Source organism: Tursiops truncatus, chromosome 17, assembly GCF_011762595.2.
Source record: "Tursiops truncatus isolate mTurTru1 chromosome 17, mTurTru1.mat.Y, whole genome shotgun sequence".
Classification (NCBI taxonomy): Eukaryota; Metazoa; Chordata; class Mammalia; order Artiodactyla; family Delphinidae; genus Tursiops; species Tursiops truncatus.
Genome location: NC_047050.1, coordinates 9,748,717 through 9,767,066, shown reverse-complemented (window position 1 = coordinate 9,767,066; position 18,350 = coordinate 9,748,717). Strand labels below are relative to the sequence as shown.

Here is an 18,350-nt window from a genome sequence, read left to right as displayed (position 1 = left end):
GACACTACCAGGGAATTTTTTTTTCCTTTTTAAAGGAAACCTAGCCCCATCTCCAAAGTAGTGGGTAAAATTAGGCATTCCATGAATTAAGGAAGCTGCCACTCGGGCCCCTGGGGGTTGATACATGACAGGTGCCTTAATAGCTAGAAAGAAAAAAGGAAGAAAGGGAAATAGAAAAACAAATGAGGCTGAATGGGAGTTGAAGAGATGGAAAAGAAGGTGCAAACACCAAATAGGTCCTTAAAACACGGAGACAAGGTATGAGGAAAGAAGCAGCAAGGGAGACCAGATTAAACCAAGCAAACCAAGGAAACGTAGCTCTAGCGTATGTGTGGTGTTTTGTTGACTATCAGAGAAATGAGGTCCCTTCAATGTCATCCTGTCTAATCCTGGACCACATACTACCCCAGTGGTCACCCTTGCTCTGCTGGAATGTTCTGCTGTAGCAGCCAGCGTTCACTTATTCCTTGGGTATTAACTTCACTTCCAACTTCTTCCAGGCCAGTATGGGCTCTAGAGTCGTCTGTAACAGCAGAACACCGGCTGCACCTTTCCAAGGCTGGCCACTCAGGCTTGAGGAAGGTAGCGAGAGAAATTAATGATGTCTCCAAGGCTTCAACAACATGCTTCAGAGGATAGGAGTACAGTTGTGAACAAGTAGATCTTTCTTTATTTGCCCCTTTGCTCTGCCCATTTTCTCATTATTCAGAACCATGAGATGGAGCATGTGGCCCCTAATTTCCCCAGCTTGCCATCCTTTGCTCTTTCCTCTTTTCCAGTTCAGTGTGAGCTTCATCCTGAAACATAGCAAAACAGAATATGCACCTTGGGGTGTAAGATGAAATGCAAGTTCTTTAAAAGTTTTCATTCAGAATAAAAGCTAAACAAGAGACATGCCACTGATACCAAGAAAAGTGTTAGAAAGCTACCAACCATCTCACCTTAGAGACGAGGAAACTGAGACTTCGGATGACCATGAATTCAATGGCACATTTGTCGTCAGCAAGCAGGGGTGTCAACGGCAGTGACACCTGGCATTGATTCCAAGACTCGTGGTAGCAGGGGAATGCTATTTATTGTACATAGTGACTCACAAATCTAGGTTATGTGAACTATAAAAAGCCTGACTCAGAACCCCAGAGAGCAAGGAGGTGATCCTACTTGAAATATAGGCCATAGATTGCGGTATGAGGGTGTTTGTAGGATTATCTTTCAAGGCAACACGATCCAGGCAGCATTGAATATAGCCATAGGTCCAGTGATGAATAGGTGTCAGGAACTTTATAACATTAACTACAATAACTTGTGATGGTAATCAGCATATATACTTCAGGGCGTTCTTGGTGAGAGGGAGGGAGAATCGGGGTATAGCCGAGGTGGAGGTTGTGAGGCGATGAGCCTGTGATGCAAGTGCGCCTGGGGGCGGCCAGAGAGGGCAGGAGAAGCCAGGGCCCCAGACCCACCAGCAACCCAGGGCCAAGTCTCTGTCAATCTCTGCTATCTCTTTGTCCCTCTGGAAGGTCAGGGAGAAAAGTTATAAACGTTTCCATGCCCAACTTCAACATCTCCCCCAAAATGTTAAAGCAAGTCTACCTTCAGGACATTTGAATGATTTCAACCCCTCCTGCCTTGCCTCCAATTTCCCCAACCTCTGTCAATAACTGACGTTCCTTTAGACACTGAGAGCTGAAATGACCTAAAATGCAAATGCTTGGATGAGGTAATGTTTAATCAGTGAAATAAAAAATAGAACCAATCCATCAAAAGGCAAAGCCTGACTTGTGATCTTTTCCTGTTTTGACGGAGGAGTCTGTAAACAGTAGGAGGATACTGGTTACCTCACGTACTGGGGAGAAGAAATCAGTTTTAAAAGAGAGAGAGCTGAAGACACAGAAAGAACATTTCAACGACAGCCAACACAGCAGGGGTGTGGACGGAGGCTTAGTATCGAGTGTATTTTAATCTGCAGCTAGGAAAATGGAGTTTTATCCTCAAATGATTTAGGGAGATTTTTGTGGGGATGTTTTGGAGATGTTATGGGGATTTTTATTGTTTGCTGCTTCTGTCGTTTTTAACATCACTTGCTTCCTATAAAGAGAAATTTTTCCTTCAGGGGATTCTATCCCTGTAACTACATTGACTTAATTCTGAAGCGCCAATGCAATTAAAAGACGGTTCTAATTAATAGGCAATAGAATGGCTGTATGTGAAAGATTTAAGCAGTTTATGCTTGGTGCACTAAACGAATCTGAACAAAGTCGCAAAAGGCATCGGAGCTCCATTAGAATTTATCAGTTGAGATGCTTGGAATATTTTTCACACTGGGTAGCCACACTGCTCCCTGCATTTGAGATCGCACTGAGAGGAAAAATAAGGTCGACAAATTTTTCTGTACCGGTGGCAGTAAAACGGCTTCTCATTTCAGCTGAGAAGTGCTAACCACCAGAGCAAAAGTACCTTTACTGCAGGAATGCTGCTTCTGACCCGCCAAAGAGAAACCTGATAGCATCACTGTGTGTGCTTTTCTAACAGGCAGCTGGACTGAGTGGGTCAGGCTCTGGGCTCTGGGGTCAGACTGCCTGCTTTCCAATCTGGTGCTGGCCACTAACGAGATGTAGAAGCCTGGGTGGGTAACTTGCTCTCTCTGCTTCAATGTCCTCATATAGAGGAGAATAGGATAAGAACAACCTTTCTTCTTAGGGCAGTTGTGAATTACGTAAGTTAATTGACATAAAGCACCCGCGATGATGTCTTACAGTGCCGTGAGCACTTGATGAATTTTGCATTATTATTATCTAAGTCTGTCGTCACAAATCTGTGATGGTCTTGTAAAGGAGCTGCATGACTAAGCATGTTCCATATTTCATAGGATTATATTTTGTCCTGTGGATCTTATAATGCGTGGTCAGGTATGAAGGGAAAGAGGTTCTAAACTCTTATCTCCTAAATAAATAAAGTTCCCCAATGGAATGCTGTACAAAGCATTACAATTCCACTTTCTCTTCTGTTAATGCCCATGATTTCTGAGCACTTGAAAAAAAGATGATCCCTGGTTACCCACAGAGGCTAAACACAGTAAATCTTAGATACTGTGTCATTATCACTTATTTACTTTTAAAAATAACGTCCTTGATATTCTTACTCCTGCGTGCAGTCTGTAGTTAAAATAGCAAGAAAAAGTATTATTCAGAAATGGAAGCATTTAATCCCCTACCTACCAGAGGCCATCTTAAAAAGGTAAACATGGTACAGAGAATTTTGGTCTTTACATAAGTCTAAGATGAGAGGGTATAAAGTAAGGAGGTAAGAGGGCACCAACGGTAATTTTGCCAGTCTTGGGGCTGCCCAGCTTCTGAACTCTCTGCCTGTGTTTCGAGAAGTCTCCCCTCATCTGGTGCAGTTGTACCATTTTCGCAGCCATTGTCCTGACATGAGTCCTAGGCATTACCAAGAGCCTGAATAGCGGCTCTGCTATCCGGGCAGTGGCTGCTGTCATTCCAGGGGCAGCTCCAGGCTCCAAGTTCTGTGGGGCAGGAAGTAAAGCTCGGGGGTACAGTCCCCAGGGGCAGTGGCCTCTCCACCGGAAGCCAATCGAAATGTCACCTTGGGCTCCATTCCTGGCTGCTTAAGCTCTGAGCCTAGTCCTCTGGCCCTGGTAGAGATTTTGTAAGATTTGTAAATTTCTTTCCACTATACATCAGCCACTGTAAGTTTCTGTTGCTTACAGCTAGGAACTCTGGTGGACTGATAAACTGGCCAGCGGGGTTTTTCTGAGCCAAACAGTCTCGTAAATATTGATAAGTATGAACTGAAGTGAAATAACCTAAGCAGCTTTCCCTGGACTCTTCTTGATCAGGGCACACTGGAAACTGCACTACTTTCTGAGTGCCAGGTATCGGGAAAGACATCGTCAGACTGGAACTTGATCCCAGCGCAAAGCTAGGATAACAGTGTGGGAAAACCTATCAGTTAAGGAAGGTTCTGAGGCTATTCCTCCAGATCTCTGCTTCCAGGCTGGAATAACATAGACCAACGACAAGCTCCCTTTCCTTCAGTAATCCAACAGGATCCTTACGAAAGGGCTACCTTTCCTAGAGTAACTGTCCTCAGGGCCTTCAGCATGGGGTAGCAGGTGAGATTAGGTTACATCTGAGATCCCTTCCCAATACAAGATGCTATTCAAGCTTGGGTGACCTAAGGTGAAAAAATATTGTCTGACGTCCACTAGCAATAACTTTTCATCTTCAGTACCACCATCTAATGTGAAGGAGAAAGAATATTTGACATCACAGGTAAAATATCATGTGTATTCACCAATTTTTCTTACCTAAGGTTTCAAAATGGACTACATTCAACACCTAGTAGGAACTCAATCAATACTGCTCTGAATTGGACTGAATTATGTCCCTGTGTCCATCCATCCAGAACACTTTTTCCAATTTTTCAGCTTATCATCCTTACTGGTTCCCTGACTCTGTGCTCACCTTCTCCCTGACCCTAAATTCACAGGCACTGCTGTAATCACTGTGTCTTCTTGGTCTCTCCCCTACAGACAAGCGCATCTCAGCTTCAGCCTGACCCTGATCACCAGCTTTCTTTACCAACTTTTTTTTCTTCCTTTTTGTCCATCTAGTCCAAAAACCCACTAGTCTCCCTCTGCCCAAGTTCCATTCTCAGAGTAGAGGCTCAGAAAATATTTGTTGAATAAAAGAATAATTCACTATCTCGTAATGACTTTTTTTTAACACACATTGGCTTAAAAAAAAGTTTATCATTTTCTGATATTTCCTGATGTTAATGAGCACATATTTTAAACTCTTCTTGAAAAGAAAAAAAAAAACTGATTTAAGATCTTTCAAACATCACTTACATTTGTACTTATTTTTATTTGGGGTCAAAGAACATACCTAGAAATAAGACTTAAAAGGCTATCTGTGGTAAACGTTCTATAAACTTTGAAAAGGATGGCTCATTTTCAACGCTATCGTTCATAGCTTATCATATTCCTAAAATTATGTAATATAACAGTGTGAATTAGCATTGCTCTAAGCAAAGCTTGCAAATAAATGCCTCTTTTCATAACACTAAATAAATGTAGAAGACTCTGCCCTCTTTATTTAACAAACCAGGGCCACTTTGACCTTACATGAAAAGGTACTGGTATTACGCGATTAAGTAGGGACTTTTCCAATTTGCACTTGAACACTGGAAGTACTAGTTAAGTGAGGTATAAGTCTCTCATTTTAAACATTCCATCACAAAATTTAGGTAAAGCTGCCTCAATTTTCCTCACAACTGCCCAGCAAGTAGCCTTTAAAAATTTTAGCCACTAAAAAAAGCATTTCTATTAATTTTTATCTTTCTTCCTTCAAATATTAATGAATAGATCCAGTGATAATTAGCAATTTTCCCTAATTACAGAAAATTGGCATTTCACAAATAGCAAACTCTGATATCTAGTATTGTGCCAGTTTTCCTATTAATTTGGAAATTCAGCAATTATCACCAGAACTATGTAGGTTAAAGTGTGTCGGATTCTGGATAAACAACTTAAAATACCCAGCAATACAAGGTTCAGTGTCAAGGAAAGTTCAATATCGACATTTAAAGACAAAAAAAATATTAGTGACCACCCCTGCTATTACAGTTCTGTGGGAAGGCTTTCCAAGTTTGTTTTCTTTCAGCCCAGCCCCTCAGATGACATCAGTGGCAGAACCTGGACAGCTTGCCTCATTGTCATTTGGAAGAAAACTGCAACAAAAATGTAAATTCTCAAATTGGAAAGCAGCATATACAAAAGTGCTGTATCAGGTCTCCAATGGACATTGTTATTAATTTTCTTTTCCGGAAACAGAAATTCTCCAAGACCTTCGTTGGGTGAGAAATAACTGACACACTCATGCACTTAATTCCTAACATGTAAATATGTTTACGGAATGCAAACCAATCTTTATACGAACTGTGTTCTTGAGGTTCACCTTGCTGTTAAGAAGTCAGGTGTTGCGGAAGTGCAGTATATCTCAGTTCACTTTGGAATAGCTTGTTTCATGCCGGCCTCTCACAAGCCCCTAATTAACTCTGGTTAACACTAGGAGTCAGCAGATAGACTCTTACTTTTTCATCTTAATGTGTGTCAGGATTACTCTCAGCACAGTGTCACTTAGTTTTATCTAGAACAGATCCTCGTAAGTTCAACAGCTGAAGGCAAATGCTTGACTAGGCTTCCCAGCTTTCAGCAGTCTTTCCTGAACTCAGCAATTCTGAGACCAAAATTTAGGCTGCATTTGCATGTCATAAAAATAACTGGTTTTTCTGAAATGTAGAAAATTCAGTCAACTGAATCAATCCTCAGGAAGCCAAATCATTTTGACAGATTTTTTTTCATTAAATTGATAGTGTTATGTGTGTTACTCAACCTCCTCAAAAAGGGAAAACAAGGTCAGGCAACAAGGGTGGTCAGATTTCTGTTAACGTGATAAATAAAACTACAGTTTCCAAAAATGCCATTCAGAAATTAAGAACGTATTAAAAATCAAACTATGTTGAAAAACATCGCAATTGATTTTCCACCTTCAGGGAGGGAAGACAAGAGAGGAAATGGACTAAAATTCCAATAAAAAAGATTTAACACACATTACTATATATAAGATAGATGACCAACAAGGACCTATGTATAGCACAGGGAACTCTACTCAATATCCCGTGATAACCTATATGAGAAAAGAATCTAAAAAAGAATGAATATATGTGTATGTGTAACTGAATCACTTTGCTGTGATTGAAACTAACACAACATTGTAAATCAACTATACTCTAATAAAGTTAAAATATAGAAAAAAGAGATTTAAGTCGAACCAAAACAAAATCTTCCAGTCTTTGGGGGTTAGGAAATGATGAAATGTATTAGAGAGGGTGAGATAATAGGAGACGTTCTTTCCTGTGATACAGTTTCCAGTCCACCAGAATTTCGACATGAGGGAGATTATTTCCTGTATCACACCCTATGAAGAAAAGAAAATCACAGTGGTTCTGCGTTTTCCCTCAGGCCAAGTCCAAACCTTGACACACCGTAACCAATTCACCCCTGCCTCCTGCAGTTCCTCGTGCCCCCTCCACTTCCTCGTGCCCCCTCCACTTCCTCGTGCCCCCTCCACTCTTGCTCCCTACTCCACCGCCCCCAGACATCATAGCTATCCCTATTCATTGCACCTTTGGTCAAGACAGCCCTCTCCCCTTTACTCTACTTAGGCAAATCCTGCCATGCTTTCAATCTGTCAGCTCAAATTATGCAGAATATATCAAGCAATGCTTCCTTCAGTGGGACAGTCCAGTTGAACATATTTCCTCTATTTATCTGAGTCCTACCTGAATCCATTTAAATCCCACCTCTTCCTTGAAACTTGTCCTAAAAACTGCAGGTAATGATGGCCTCTCCTCACTGTGAGTCTTGTAATACCACAGGCATTGTACTAGATACTTACTTTGGCACATGAATTTTGTGTTAGAACTTTGTTGGTTCACTAACTAGTTCCATTTTCTAATTATTTTTAGGACATGAGACATGTGTCCCTAATCAGATGACAGCGTCCTTCCTTGAGAGCAGGAACAAATCTCACCTTTCTTGTGTCATCCACAAAGTCTAACAAGTACTTGACAGAAGAGGTTAATGGTTTAGAGAAAGGCTCTGGGGTTGGACCAGAGGTCATTCTAGTCCTTTGTCACTGACCAACCAGATTATGTTGTACAAATTGCTAAGTTCTTACTAAGTAAGTAGCATTTGTAAAAGCGGTAATAATTTCCACCTCATTTATTTGTTAAGAGGATTAGATAAAATAATCTATAGAAATTCCTAAATGCTGTGGAATATGGGGTATAATAGGAAGCTGGATCATAGTCTATGTCTTATATTATAACTTACATTTGTACTATAAATATTTTTGGCCTTATCTGAAAGCAGAGGACTCACTCCAAAGCCTATTTTACTTCTAAAATAAAATACTAGAAACTCTGTTTTATTCTTTAAAATAAACACTTGACTCTGGTCTTTCCCTGTGAACCGCCTTCCTCCTCCTTCAACCTCTGTTTTTCCTTCACCTATAGGGTGTCAAATCACCATGGTTTTTCTGGAGTAATGAGGAGTGTCAACACCATTGACCAGCTTGATCTAACTATACTCAACAAGTAGAGAATTCGTATTTTCTCAAGAAAACCTGACACATTTACAAAACTTGATTATCACTAAGATTATAAAGCAATATTCAAAAATTTCAAAGGTTAATACTCCAATCACATATTCTGATCACAATTCTAAAAAATCAATAAAACGAAATTTTAAAGCACCATACATTTGGAAATTTTTATAAAACACTATTAAATAACCCATGATCAAAGAAGAAATAAAAATGGAAATATAAATGAAATTATAATAATTAAACTATAATTTTATAACTGAAAGATAACTTTGGATATAATAAGTTTATCAAAAGTTGTGCCATATAGTAAAAACAGTATCTACAGGAAAATTTAGTTTTAAAATTTTTACATTAGAAAAAAGCTAAAAACGAATGTTCCAATTAAAAAATTTTTAAGTATAATGAAAGATAAATTAAAAAGAAAAAAAGATAAAGTTAAAAATATTGGGTTTCCCTGGTGGCGCAGTGGTTAAGAATCCGCCTGCCAAGGCAGGAGACACGGGTTCAAGCCCTGGTCCAGGAAGATTGCACATGCTGCAGAGCAACTAAGCCCGTGTTTCACAACTACTGAGCCTGCACTCTAGAACCCGCGAGCCACAACTACGGAGCCTGTGTGCCGCAACAACTGAAGCCCGCGCACCTAGAGACCATGCTCCACAGCAAGAGAAGCCACCGCAATAAGAAGCCCACGCACCGCAACAAAGAATAGCCCCCGCTCACCACAACTAGAGAAAGCCTGCATGCAGCAATGAAGACCCAACGCAGCCAAAAATAAAAATAAACAAAATAAGTAAATTATAAAAAAAGAATCAATAGGCTAATTGTTAACACCGACAACCAATGTTTAATAAACAAGTAATAAAAGTATTAATCAGTGAATATAAAAATAAAAAGATTCAATACAGAAGGTCAACCAAAACAATTTTTTTAAAGGCTAATAAAGTAAAAAATCTTTACTATGCTGTCTAAGGGAAAAAAAAGAAAAAATACTAATAAACCAAATTAGGGATAAAAGGGTATAGATACAACAGGAATTACAAAGATACTAATACGTAAGAGAAAATTCTGAGTTTTTTTGCCAGTAAATTTGAAGCTTTTTATGAAATGAACAAAATCCTAGTGAGATATAATGTATAACTGATTTAGGAAGAATGAGAAAGGTTGAAAAGTCCTATAGCTATTAAAGAAGTTGAAATAGATGTTTTCACAGGTTAATTCCACCAAAGTTTAAAGGTGAATATCTCTTATGTTATGCTTGCTCTCCCAGAAGATAAAAAAGGGGGGATGCCTTCCAGTCCATTAATGAGGTTAAGTGTAACCTTAATATCAGTATGAGAAATGCAAATTACCTGCCAGATGCACTCACCATCCTGATAGTTTATGTGAGTTAAATCTTTATCTTGCATCATGTGGCATCATAGGACAGTATGCTATTTAAAAATCAACAAGTAAAAGTATAACAATACTATTTAAAATTATGGGCATATAACCGATGAAGCTAACAACAGACACAAAAAATTATCACCTCTGGGGAGTAAGAACAGAGTTGGTGGGTGGGAGAACTTCTTCAGAAGCACTTTTGAACTGTTTGACCTATAATCAAATGATAAATTAAAATGTGTGTTTTATCAGAAACAGAAGAAGAGGATATATGGATAAGAAGTAAAGATAGCAATTGGAATATAACATATTTCCAGGAACAGGAACAGGTTAACGAGTGTCTGAAAGTTTAGATCTTATTTTCTTCTTCCATTACCAGGCTGCCTTCTTCACGATTGGCTGGGACAGTGTTGCCATGGAACCAGGGCTTGTATAGTCACAGCATCATGTTTGTCATTGTTCAGACGTATCGCTTTTTTTCAAAATAGGTATCAAGGCTTTGCCATAAATTAAGTTACCTCCTTTCCCTGTTTTGTTTTGTGGTTCTTGAATCACTAGAATTATTTGGATTAATGCACGTTTCCTCATTTGCTTCTATAATAAAAAATATAAATATAAATGAACTGATATGTGTAAAGTACCTAAAACATGGTAGACATCTAATAAATATAAATTTTCTTTTCTCTGCTTGGGTTTCTGGACCCACTCATTACTTCTCATTGGAAGATTTAAGGGGGGAGAGAGGATCAAATCGTATTTTGTAGACTTCAATTAAGCACTGCCATTTTCTTAAAACTGATGTCCTCTTATTACTAGAGCACATAACTGCTATTTGTTATTCCAGCACTTTCATGAATACATAAGCACTCCTTTCCATTTGTATATCCTTAAAGAACTAGTAAGTTGGCATTATTTTAAGATAAGATTCTCGAAAGCATATTCAATAGTTTTTGTGGAGCATTTAAGTGGATACAAAGATTGAGGAGTACCCAAATAGTTACCGTCTACCAAGGATCAAAGTTACATCATCATATTAGGACAACTTGAGAAAATAAGGGATGGGAAAACAGAGTTCTTGAATAATTTTGTTTGTTTGCCCTCATTGCATGCAGTGAAAAACAAATCCTCTTGTGATTCAAACATTAATAAAACATTCTAGATAGCTCTCAATGTCTTCAGTATGTATATTGCTGAAAATATGAAGTTTTTGTAGCTATTTTCTTAGCTACATAGACGTCTTATTCTTAGCAATGACAGCTAACAACACTTTCTCTTTTGCAGGGGATAAGTTAAATCCAAAAGGGTCCTGGGACACAAACGATCCCTGCAAATATTTCCTGATGTCAGAAAGACACTTCTCCTGCCCATTTATCCTTGTAGTAGCAAAGTGATATTAAGTTCCTTAGTTTGACTGGAAAAGAAAATCACCAAAGTAGGGCTCAGTCAAGGGAAAAAAATCATTGTATGTTCAAATATAATACTGCGGTTCAAAACGAAACAGCAAATGTTGGAGCCAGTACTCTTCAGGTCAGATGAATAAGAGCTGCAGATGAAGAGTGATACTCTCCTTTCTTGCTAAGATTTTGCTATTGCAGAAGATTTGGAGGTGGGATATTAAATTATTTGCTCTACTTTGTGACCACTGCATAGTATTCTAGAGCCTCCTATGTGAAGAAAGCTCATGAAAATAAAATACAGAGAAAGAGGCGGAAATGTTGAAGCCCTTCATTGAGGTTCTTTAGACCAGTGACCACAGAAGAGATCCCACAGTACCTAGAGTTCAGTGCTGCCTTAAGGTTCAATGAATAAAGACGTAAAGACAAAAATCCTTATGCCTTCCATCACTGAAGTATTAGCTAATAAGTGAACAAAGACATCAGGATACTTGGCTGAATTTCCCTCATTTCTTCAGGATTTCTGGAATCATACAGATGTTGAAATAACCCCTTTGAATAAAATGTATTCTACTCTATGGTAAATGAACTTCTGCTTCAGAAGTTCACTTGAAAGAAATTTGATGAAAGGCTTGATGTCTTGGTCATCTGCAGTTTTCCTCAGTTTATGCACACTGGGCTCTGGATAGGAAAGAAGGACTTTCACAGAGCATGAATCGAGCATCTATACCGTTTTTCACACCCACCTCAAATCTGAACCCTTTGAAAAATAGGGGTGTAAACTAACTTTGTGAAAAAACTGGTCTCAGTAGTCCATAACCTAAAACACATTGTACTACAGGGGTTTAATCTAACTTTGTGAAAAAACTGGTCTTGGTAGTCCATAACCTAAAACACATTGTACTACAGGGAAATAATATCCTGAGGATTTTTTTTTAAAGGAAACACACTTCCCAGAAGCATTAGCATTATGTTTGGTTTCCATCCACGTCAGGTGTCACACTTTATAACGTGGGATACCTCTGTTTACACAGATCTATTTCAATAAAGTTGTTAAAATTCAGATTGTGAACCCCACTGGTTACTAGCTTATGGAGTTTTTATATTTATGTATTCCTCTACAAAAAAAGCTTTATTTGTGGATGGAGTGAGTACTGCCTATTTGTAAAGTCCCAAATGGGTCTTCTTGTGCCAAAGCCTATTATCCTACCATTATAATTCCATGTTTTTGAGTCCTGAAAACTTTTTGTATTCAGAAGTTCCCTATTATACTTGTATGCACAGCTCTTCAAGCTTATGTTTCTAAAATTGCAGTAGATCTACCACCTGGCACATGCAGAATTGTGTCAAGGGAATGAGAAACTATATAATAAATATGACATCTCCTCCTGGAAAATAAATTTCACTTGAAAATTTTGATGCAGAAAGTGAAGTGATTTAAATGAAAATTTAAACACATTTTCTTTTTAAATATATATATATATATATATATATATATATTTATATTGTTGAGGAGAATGCTAAGTGTGTGTAAATTGTTAGGCTGAAACCCAAAACTTCAAATAATTTCAAGGATATGGAGTTCGTGCTAGTGATTTTCATTTGTTTGTTTCAAATGGCACAAAGTACCCAGGTGGCTTAAACACACACACACAAAATATTTGCTTAGATAAATGAAAAGTCCAGGAACGGGACTGGCTTTAGATACAGCTTGTCCAGAGACTCAAAAGATGTCTCCTAGACTTTGTTTTTCTTCATCCTCTCTCAGAATCTTCCCTCCTCCGTACTGACTGTATTCTTATAACCAAAAGATGAGTGCCAAAGCTTCATATTTTATATCTTCTCTGTCTTTAATCTCAGGGGGAAAAAAGCAAGAGTCTCTTTCCTAGAAATCTCAGGAGAAAAGAAACCTTGAATCTCACTGACTCCGGTTGGGTCACTGAATGAATCATGGTGGCCAGCTATAGAATTAGCCAAATGTCACACCCACCCTGGAACTTCAACAGAAGTCTGTAAATTGAGAGTGGAAGAATCCTCTCCCCACTAGGTAAATTGTGGGATGTTTCCCAGAATAAAAGTGAATCATGCCAGGTGGCATGTTTTACACACACACACACACACACACACACACACACATTGCTGTCACCCTACCTCACCTCATACACACACACAACACCTTCCCAGGTTTAGTTCCATATCTTAAGGGTATGCTGGTGGACAAGAATCTGAGACACACTGCTTTAACTTATCCACCAGCACTTTAGCAGGGATTAACAGCTGGTGGAATCCAGCAACGCTCACTGGCGATGGGATAGAAGTACCCAGCTCAGAGGCTTCCGATGCACTGACAGCAGATGCACCAAAGATCCTTAGCTCCTGAGTTCCTTTAGTGCTTTTCTCACCTAATGACTTGCTGATGGGAGATAAACCTAGCTGACTTAGCGTAGGCAGAGCTGGAGGAGTGTTTGCAGGACAAGGCCTTTTTGAACTCATCTTCAAGGTTGGCCAAGATAGTTGCCAACAGTATAATGAACCATAATAATGACACTGCAGAGAGCTGTAAAGTGCAGGATGATCAATGCTGAGCTCGCAAAGTACCTGATCCTCTAGGCAAACCACACAACTGGGAAATTCCTTGTTAATGGATGAACTTTGTTTCTCTCCAAATTTCAACAGCAAGGGGTTTTGTTTCACGTGCTATAGCGCTGCACTATATTTTCCCATACTCCTTTTTCCCCAAAAGCAGATCTCTTGCTCTGCCTCAAGAGATTACGTTGAGTTTATTATGAAATTTATTTTCATGTAACTACTTGTTAAATATACATGAGGTAGTGGATTTTGCTAGAGAGAATCCAGATTTTGTTTAAGGTGGAAGTGTGCCCAGAAAAATAAACCCTCCATATTCCAACCTTGATCACAGATAAGGGTGACCTTGGGACATATTTCTGACCATCGAGATATAAGCAGAAAGCTTCTGTGGATTTCCTTCCCACTTCAGTGACTTCCTGACACACAGACATGAAGGTTGAGCTGAAGTAGCCATTCTGTGACCATGTGGTGACACACACGAGGGTAAAACCGTGTGTCAAGGAAAGTACAAAGGAGGAAAGAGCCTGGAACAATGACAGAATGTGCTGTACCACCCTGGGTCTAGGCTTAGTTGTTAGATGAAAACCATAACGTATGTTGTATGAAGCCGCTATAATTGACTTTCCTTCTGTTGCAGGCAGCCAAACATGTTCTTCATCAGTAAAGCCTGCTTTTCAAAATTCTGCAAAATCTATTGATTTCTCACAACCATGGCAGAAAATTAGCCCAAAATAATTCATTCCACTGGAAGTTCAGCCAGTATAATTTCTCCCCATTTTCTTTTTTTCATTTGATTGATTTTATTGTAACTGGATCAGGTCTGAGATGAGGGAGATGGAAATAGCCTTGTTATAAAGAATCAAACATTATAATGGTTCTAACTGAAATTAAGCTTTTCTTATAGGAGAATTATAAATATATGAGCATTACAAGAGCTGACTATACACTTTCACGTTCATATTTTCTGCCAACAGATTTGATCTTTCACCATCATGTAATCCAGATAAAAGGAATCCCTTGTCCCATATCAGGCATAATGGGAAATCGCACAATCCCGAGAATATGGGGGCAAGGGGTGCCCCTCTTTGACCAAGTAGCAGGTCAAAGGTGACCTACATCATCTCTCCTATGAAAAAATGTGCTTCACCATGACATGGAAATCAGACTTGATTTTAGACCACATAGTAGGGCTTTCCTCTTGATGTGAAACTAATAACAATAGCAGCTGTGTTTTTTTGTTTTCTTTTTATTCTCAAACTGATTGTTAACGAGAAAAAACGCAGAGCAGTTAACAATGCAGCTCGAATATTTAGTCTTCTCTTTCCAACTCAAGCACTGAAATATGACACTACTTTCATAATATTCTGGCCACCACATTCTCTCTTTTCTTTTTGGCTTCAGAGTCCTTTCCAAAAGGAAACATGCTGCCTGGCATTCTATACTACTCCTAATTTCCAGGTGGAAAAATGAGACAGATGAAGTGACATCTAAAAACACCGGGGATGATATTTTTAAAAACAAGACAGTAATTCAGATCTTCTTGCTTTAATTCTTCTCTGTGTTACCATGACAAAATATTTATCAAAGTTCAAGAGATTACTGATATGCAATAATGGCCAATGACTACACATTAATGGAGCTATTCATAATAAACTCATTAGTGAAGTAACTGGAAAAGAAGTTTAAATATAAAGAGTGATTTTCACTATTCTGTTTATACAGTATTGAAACAACCATAACTTCAAACACCCATAAAAGTGCAAAACTCTAAGTAACATTAAACAATAATTGATAACTCTGAAATACTGCAGCATCCTGACGTATCTTCCAAATGACCAAAAACAGATGAAATTTTATTCAGTATAACTTCAGTTTTTTTACACAGAACTATGTATTTTAAAAACTGTAATCCATGTGAGATATACACAAAACCCTGAACTGACTAGATTGTTCAATGAATAATACTTCACACTGCTTTGTTGTTATGGACAAATGAGCTTATAATTCAATGAAACCCATTTAAGAAATTCTAATCTATAGAATGACATGTTCAAATTGTTTGTTTAATTAACAAAAACCTCCTATTCCTTTGTCAGACGTTGAATTCCTCTAAATATCATCTTTAAAAGGCCTGATTTGATTGTTGTCAAAATAAACCACAGGTCAAGTGCAACCCTCCAGTATCCAGCCTGTGGGCTCTTCATGAGTTTTGGTTCCGTGTAAGCCACACAATGACCTTCCCATGAGTTTTCCATTGGAGATTTCACAGTCTAATTTTAACGGTCTCCACAAAGTATCCCTCCCTTCTCTAGGCTTTGGGTAGAATGTCAAATTAATAATGGCACGTGGGTGCTTGCTTCAGCACATATACTAAATTGGAACGATACAGAGAAGATTAGCATGGCCCTGTGCAGGGATGACACACAAATTCATGAAGCGTTCCATATTTTTAAGCTGGGACGAAGTGAGAGAGTGGCATGGACATATATACACTACCATATGTAAAACAGATAGCTAGTGGGAAGCAGCCTCATAGCACAGGGAGATCAGCTCAGTGCTTTGTGTCCACCTAGAGGGGTGGGATAGGTAGAGTGGGAGGGAGACGCAAGAGGGAGGAGATATGGGGATATGTGTATACGTATAGCTGATTCACTTTGTTATACAGCAGAAACTAACACACCATTGTAAAGCAATTATACTCCAATAAAGATGCTAAAAAAATAAACAACAAAATAAATAAACACTGATATAAGGGGAAAAAATGGCAGGTGGTGTTCCTTAGCATAGCTTGCCAAAATGTGATAATTTCCTTGGAAGAAAAGCCATGGGCTGCAATCATGCATCTGAGTTGACAGACATTCAGATGGATCCTATATAAAAAGAAAAGGTTGGTGTCTTCTGGAATATGAATGTCCACTTTTAATAAATTCAAACAGATCCCAACATAAACATCTTCAAACTTGATGGGTTTTACGTGACTCATCATTTCATAGATTCTTGGCACCAAATTTCTGGATATTATATAACCCAACCCACCGCAGTAGGGAGGAAACACCTTGAAGGGATACCCCTGGTATGAAATATGGGGGTTTTGGTAAAATCCTCTATAGGAATAATCATCAATTAGAGGATAACTTGTGAAAAACTCCTCTGAGTGGTTTAAATTTAAAAGATACTTCACTAAGTTGCCAGTATTGATGAAAACACCAGTGTCTGTCTTCGTGATGTACCATGCGTTGGGGCAAAACTCAGTTACCCACCTAAATGCCATAATTGTTTTCAAGGTCACATTATTGTATGTGTCTAAAAAATCTTGTATTATGTTGCCATAAAGGAGGTGTTCATCCTCTAAGGATAATGCTAATACTTTGTCTTCCCTTTCAGCCTACTGGCCTAATAAGAAAAACGTAAGAACCTCATATCTCCACCAAGACTTCTTTTCACCCCGAGTAACTCCAATGGCCCATCTGGCTTTCACATCTGAGGGGTGTGAGGTCACCGGGATGACAAGACATGCATTTTGATGAGAGCAGCTCCAATGCTCTCGAAGTGTGAAGCGGAAGACTTGTCTGTAAATGGGCTCATAGTCATAGAAGTACATACAGTTCACGCGTTCTAGCACATTGTAGTGGGGAAGACTGAGGTACCACATCACCGGGAAACTCAGGAGCGACGGCAGCAGGAGGCTCCAGGGATCTCAGTGACATCCACCCGGAAGGGTGGTTCGGAGCGCCGGGGCCATTCACAGAAGCTCAGGAGAACGCGAGCCTCGGGTTCTTGATTTACTTCTTCTGAGTGAAAGACCTTCAGTTTCATCAACTGAACATTCCATAGCAAGTGGTAGTCAAAACTAATGCTTGAAATTTCTACTGAAAAACAAGACTCTCAGATTGGCCTAAAACTCTGCCATATACTGCTTACAAGATACATGCCTGTAGAATTTCAGGTGAGACTAAAGCACTAGTTGAAGTCTTTTGTTTCCCGTGTTCCATATGCTTTAATTAAACGATTTGCCATGAACTCTCCGCGCGCCGCGCGCACCCTGCTCCAACGCGGGCAGAGGGCCAACCCTCCCCTCTCCCCATTTTCCAAGGCCATATTAATACTGACATCTTGGACAAGTCACTTAACATTTCTGAAACTCACTTTCTCCACCTCTAAAGTGGTATTAACGTATCACCTATTCCCTAGGTTTGTTATGAAGATTAACTGAGATAATCTGTAAATATTTCCTGGTAAAATATAAGCACTAAAAAATGGAATCCATTATTATTAATTATTATTTAATTGTATAATCTTGACTGGAAAGAAACATATCAAAAGGCACATAGTAACCCCCTAATATGCATTTATGAATGAATGGTTAACAGTGGTTGTCTATTTGTTGGGAGTAAGAGAGTTGGTGATTCTTTTTTCTCTTCTTCTGCATTTTCTAAATTTTATTGAATAAACATATTTATTATTTTATAAGAACATTTGTTCACCTCTCCGTCCACCCTAAATACCTAATAACCAAAATTATATATATTATATAATATATAATTTGATATAATAAATATATTTAATACATGTTTTAATATAGTTATTTCGTAGTTAATTGATAAAGTATAGATTTATAACATATCTGAGGCTTTATTTAAAAGACTAAGAGTGTTAGAATGAGGGGGAAGATGCAGTGATGCTTCTGTGAATACAAACACATATGCACGTATACATGCACAGACAGTCACAAATTATAACAATAAGCTATTTGAACAAGACACACCTAAACCATGGCATCAAGAGTTTAAAAATA

At 38.6% G+C, this 18,350-nt stretch overlaps 1 non-coding gene and 1 pseudogene across 1 annotated transcript; one reads left to right on the top strand and one right to left on the bottom strand.

Moving 5' to 3' along the window:
- Window positions 1–413: 413 nt before the first annotated feature.
- Window positions 414–17,387, bottom strand: LOC101319209 (UDP-GalNAc:beta-1,3-N-acetylgalactosaminyltransferase 1-like; annotated as a pseudogene).
- LOC117308770 (U6 spliceosomal RNA) lies at window positions 15,905–16,006 on the top strand. The gene has a single exon (XR_004522951.1). It is a non-coding gene; the product is annotated as a U6 spliceosomal RNA (small nuclear RNA).
- Window positions 17,388–18,350: the final 963 nt, after the last annotated feature.